Source organism: Podarcis bocagei (assembly GCF_964188305.1).
Source record: "Podarcis bocagei genome assembly, chromosome: 15".
Taxonomy (NCBI): domain Eukaryota; kingdom Metazoa; phylum Chordata; class Lepidosauria; order Squamata; family Lacertidae; genus Podarcis; species Podarcis bocagei.
In genome coordinates this window covers 22,899,266-22,905,265 of record NC_138141.1, presented here as the reverse complement: position 1 = coordinate 22,905,265, position 6,000 = coordinate 22,899,266, and positions in this window count along the sequence as shown.

The following is a 6,000-nucleotide window of genomic DNA, read 5'->3' as shown; positions in this document are numbered from 1 at the left end:
TTATTTGATTACCCTAATTTATTTATTTATTTATTTTTAAAAATCCTAGCTCTTTATCAGAAAACAATTCCACTGCAAGTTACACTGTATTGCTTCTTCTGGTCCCTTGGGTTTTCTGGATGACAGGGCCGTTGCACAAGCCAGCCATCACCAGCTGAGGCACACAAGGGTGCTGGCATTGGTGCTGATTCCAGGTGAGATATCACATGATTTCGGTGAGATCTTGCTGGAAATCACCCATAATTGGCACTGATGCTAGCGCTGCTTCTCCACCAGTGATGGAGGTAGCAGGGCAGGCATTGCATCCGTGGGGATGCTGTCTTGGGAGCTTCTGCCGCCTGAGGTGGTAACTTCACCCCCACCTAATGGCTGCACCGGCCTTGGACAGTAGTGGAAGCAGCATGCACACCTTGGCATCATTTGGGCAGAGGTTGACACTTCCAGGGAGGAACGATTGCCAGTGCCTTGCAGGAAGGTGGAGCAGGAGGAACGGCTGAATTAGGCACCAACACCCAAGTCTCATTAAAATTCTCACCTGCGCGACCTGGATCTCCTATGCGTTCCACCCACCTCCTTTCAAAAGCTGCATCTTCATAATTGCTATGGCTACTATTATTATAATTGTCACTTACTTAATTTATAGACCACTTATATTTCCTCTCCTGCAAACAAAGGTTGCCGCATCTAGGGCTTTTTTTGCTTGCGAGAAAGTGGACAGAGAAAAGTTTTCCTCCCTCTCTCATAATGCTAGAAGTGGGGGACGTCCAATAAAGTTGGAGGTTGGAAGATTTCGGACAAGTGCATTAAAGGACTTATTCAAGTGGCACACAGTCATGCCATGGAACGAACTCTTGCAGAAAGCAGTGATGGCCCCCAACTTGGATGGCTATGCCTGCATGGTGAGAGGCAAGAAATGTTTCTGAGTACCAGTTACAGTCATACCTTGGTTCTGGAACACCTTGTGACTTGAACGTTTTGGTTCCCGAATGCCACAAACCTGGAAGTGAGAGCCAGTGTGGTGTAGTGATTAAGAGCGGTGGACTTGTAATCTGGTGAACTGGGTTCGCTTCCCCGCTCCTGCACATGCAGCTGCTGGGTGACCTTGGGCTGGTCACACTTCTCTGAAGTCTCTCAGCCTCACACACCTCACAGAGTGTTTCTTGTGGGGGAGGAAGGAAAAGGAAATTGTTAGCCTTCTTGAGAACGCTTCATGTAGTGATAAAGTGGGATATCAAATCCAAACTCCTTATCCTCTTCTTCTTCTTCTGGTTTGCGAACGTTTTTTGGAAGCCGAACGGCTGATGCAGCTTCTGTAGCTTCTGCGGCTTCCGATTGAGTGCAGGAAGCTCCGGCAGCTAATCAGAAGCCATGCCTTGGTTTTCAAATGGACTTCCAGAACAGATTCGAGAACCAAGGTGCCAGTGTACTGGAAACCACACGGAGCGGGCTCTTGTGGTCAGGTCTTGCTTGTGGGTTTCCCACATGCAACTGGTTGGCTGCTGTGAGAACAGGATGATGGACTAGATGGGCCATTGGCCTGACCCACCAGGCTCTTCTTATATTCTTATGTAAAAATGGCTTCTGTTTTGTTTAATGAAGATATTCCTGTTCAAACCAGGAACAATGGAGAAGTTTGGAACTTTCACCACTATTGGTTATGGCAGATTTTATTTTTGGTCTGTGCATGTTTGTTTGAGGGCAAAAATATTAACTGCCTTGAAAACGTTCTCCTTCTTCAGAGATTAAAGAAAGAATGAATGCATTTAAGCTAGTTGGAAAAATAAAGTAGCGTAACAAGAACGGCTGGAAGTCAAGTCACTTGGTGGGTGTCCGTGTGGGGTAGGTGTGTAGGTATGTTGATATGTATAGTATAGGTAGGTATTATATAGAGTAATGTAGGTATGTTTTATGTTATGAAAATAAGGTAGTGTGTTGTGGACATGTATTGTGTAAATTTATATGTATGTGTTTTATATGTAAAAAGAAAAAGAAAACATTCCCGGAAACTGGGCCTGAAACTGCCTTGGTCGCGCTGGTTGATGATCTCCGGCGGGCTAGGGACAAAGGTGAGAACTGTTTCCTAGTTCTGCTGGATCTCTCAGCAGCCTTTGACACCATCGACCATAACATCCTTCTGGACCGTCTAGAGGGGCTGGGAGCTGGGGGCACTGTCATACAGTGGTTCCACTCCTTCCTCCTGGGCCGTGTCCAGAAAGTGGTGGTGGGGGATGAGTGTTCAGACCCCTGGGCTCTCACTTGTGGGGTGCCTCAGGGTTCTGTCCTCTCCCCCATGCTTTTTAATATCTATATGAAGCCGCTGGGAGAGATCATCAGGGGGTTTGGACTGGGTGTTCATCAGTATGCAGATGACACCCAGCTCTACCTCTCCTTTAAATCAGAACCAGTGAAGGCGGTGAAGGTCCTGTGTGAGTGCCTGGAGGCGGTTGGAGGATGGATGGCGGCTAACAGATTGAGGCTGAATCCTGACAAGACAGAAGTACTGTTTTTGGGGGATTCCCTGGTCTTGAATGGGGTAACTGTGCCCTTGAAGGACCAGGTGCGCAGTCTGGGAGTCATTTTGGACTCACAGCTGTCCATGGAGGCACAGGTTAACTCTGTGTCCAGGGCAGCTGTCTACCAGCTCCACCTGGTACGCAGGCTAAGACCCTACCTGCCCGCGATCTGTCTCGCCAGAGTGGTGCATGCTCTGGTTATCTCACGCTTGGACTACTGCAACGCACTCTACGTGGGGCTACCTTTGAAGGTGACCCGGAAACTGCAATTAATCCAGAATGCGGTAGCTAGACTGGTGACTGGGAGTGGCCACCGGGACCACATAACACCGGTTCTGAGAGATCTGCATTGCTCCCAGTACGTTTCCGAGCACAATTCAAAGTGTTGGTGCTGACCTTTAAAGTCCTAAACGGCCTCGGTCCTGTATACCTGAAGGAGCGTCTCCACCCCCATCGTTCTGCCTGGACACTGAGATCCAGCGCCGAGGGCCTTCTGGCGGTTCCCTCATTGCGAGAAGTGAGGCTACAGGGAACCAGACAGAGGGCCTTCTCGGTAGTGGCGCCCGCCCTGTGGAACGCCCTCCCATCAGATGTCAAAGGTATAAATAATTACCTGACATTCAGAAGACATCTTAAGGCAGCCCTGTTCAGGGAAGTTTTTAATATGTAACACTGTACTGTTTTTAACACTGATTGGGAGCCGCCCAGAGTGGCTGGGGAAACTCAGCCAGATGGGCGGGGTATAAATAAATTATTATTATTATTATTATTATTATTATTATTCTTATTCTTATTCTTATTCTTATTCTTATTCTCCTTCTTCAATGCTTTATCAACCTTCCATGGGAAATGTTGATGGATATGTCTCCATTGTCCTCACTTGCTCTCACCCTTAATCGACTTCATATGGCCTTTATTGACATTATCACCATGTAACCGCTGAGTCCTGTTGGGCCACATTTGAAACAGAGTCCTGTTTAGCCCAGCATCCTGTTCCCCTCAACACAATGCCTACAGGGAGGCTACAAGCAAGGTTTGGAGGCAACTTGTCTCTCTCACTGATCACTGCCCCCCCCCCCCATATCAGTATTCAGTGAGTGACCTGCTGCTTCTGAAAGTGGTTCCATCATGACAAATAGCCATGGATAGATGATGAGTTTGTCTAACCCCTCCAGCCATCTAAGCCAGTGGGCACGGCAGCTTGTGGTAATGAGTTCCACATATTAATTATGTGTTATATGGTGCATCCTCTGTTCTGGATGTACTGCTAAGCATCTACTGTATTCCCAATTTAAGAAAGGAAAGTGAAAGCAGTGGACAACATAAGAGGTTTAAAGATGCTTTTAAGGCAAATCTTTAAAAAAATGCAGTATAAGCACAGATAATTGGGCAACACTGGTCTGCGAGTGCTCCAATTGGAGAATAGTTTCTACCAGCAGCGTAGCATAGGTTGTCAGCACCCGGGGCAAGGCAAGTAATTTGCGCCCCCTAACCCGGGGCAAGGCAAGTAATTTGCGCCCCCTAACCCCTAACCTGCCGCCGCTGCCAGCTTCTTCTTGCTGCTGCCTGGTCTGGTCTGGTGTGGTTCTCTCCCGCGCTCAGCGCTGCGCTGGGCGGCCACTGCACTGTCCCTCCCCCAGATAGTCCCTTGCTCTCTCTCCGCACCGCACGCCTGGCACCCACCCCCTCCACAGTGGACAGCGACCCAGCGGCTCGGATCGGATTCGCACAGCCAGCACTGCAGTGAGAGAGAGTGAGTGAGCCAGGTAGGGGCAGAGAGCTGCGAGTGCGAGCGCCCCCCCAGATGTTGCGCCTGGTGCGGCCGGCCCCCCCTGCACCCCCCCACGCTACGCCACTGGTTTCTACCAAAGTCATGGACTTGGAAGAAGCATGAACTTAGGACAAAAGGGAGAAATGAACTAAGAGGAAGGCACATTTGGCAAATCCTCACCATGATCAACTCCCACCTGGAAACCTATGTCCCCAGTGTGGAAGGACGTGCGGATCCAGAATTGGCCTCCACACTCACTTACAGACTCACTATTAAGACCGTGTTCATGTAAGACAATCTTATTCAGCTACGAGTGATCACCAAAGAAAAAGACTACTAAATCAGACAGGTAGCCAATGGTAGTTCTACTCAGAGTAGACCTACTGAATTTAAACCTACTAACTTAGGTATGTTGATTTCAGTGTGCAACTTAGATGGAGACAACCCTCGTTTTCAATTGCACAGCATTGGCACTTGGGGGGGGGAAGTATCCTGCACCAAACAGAGAATAGAATGGATAGCAGAGACTTCTTGAGATACTATCCTTCCTAGATCTGAGCAGTGCTACTGAGAACACATTGTGGACCCTAGCCCTGCCACCGCTACAGACCTTGATAGAATCTCCAAACTTGGACTTCCCCACTCCCTTCCTTCCCAATCCCTACCCACAACCCTAGGGAGGAGGTAGGGGGTCTGGGTGGAGCTGCGAGTGCAGGATCACATGCCCCACCTTGCCTTCATGTAGGCCATCCACGCGCCTGGGGCTAGCCCAGTGTGCACTCTCTGGGCGTCAGCCAGTCCCATGACGCTTCATCGGGTTGCGTCTGGACTTGACGGAGCTTTTAAGTTAATTGCAATTAACTGAATAAACTGCATCAGCTAACGTTCACACAGCAATCCAGTGGACAGGGGCCAAGGCAATCGAGCAACTGGGTGGCAGAGGCAAAGAAAACACACCGCATGAAGCTGAACTGGAGGAAGCTTCAAAGGAACCCTTTCCAAACCCTTCTTGCCAACAAAAACCCATCCATCCAAGGGTGCTCCCTTGCAGATCTGCCTCTTTGCTCCTGGAACTTCAACAGGTGCAAAAATAAATGTTGAGCTTTAAGGGTCATGAGACAGGTGTGTTTTACAGCTCCAGCTCCAGGGTGTATTCTCCTGGCCAGTGTGGGAACTCATATGAAGACATTATTCTGCCGTATACTGAGTCAGACCAATAGTCCATTCAGCCTAGAATTGTTTGGTTTGACTGACAGCAGCTCTCTAATGTCAGGAAGCTTTCCCTATTTCCTTCCCCTCCACTTTCTCACTGTCCTGTTCCTTCTCCTTTCTGGGTGCATTACAGAGTCACAGAGACAATGCCCCTGCCCCAAGGTGCTTACAATCCATATGTCAGCAGATGAGAGGGAGGGTGACAGAGGCAAGAGGTGAATTTTCATTGTGAGTTTTCCTCCATTTCTCATTTCCCCACTCTTTAGTTCAGTCCTCCACATTCACACCTGAGTCCTCACAAAAACTCACCAGTATTTTAGTATGAATATCTCCTAGTATATGTATGTTTGCATGTAATTTTAGCTAATATACACATTTTGGCAAAGCCATTTCCCTTAAAATACAGTATCATATTTTTGGGGTATGTTGTCTTCACTAGTACATGCAGTTTAATAGACAGTTTTTTGGCTAGAGAACAATATTTGGCTAGAGAACTTGATTGCA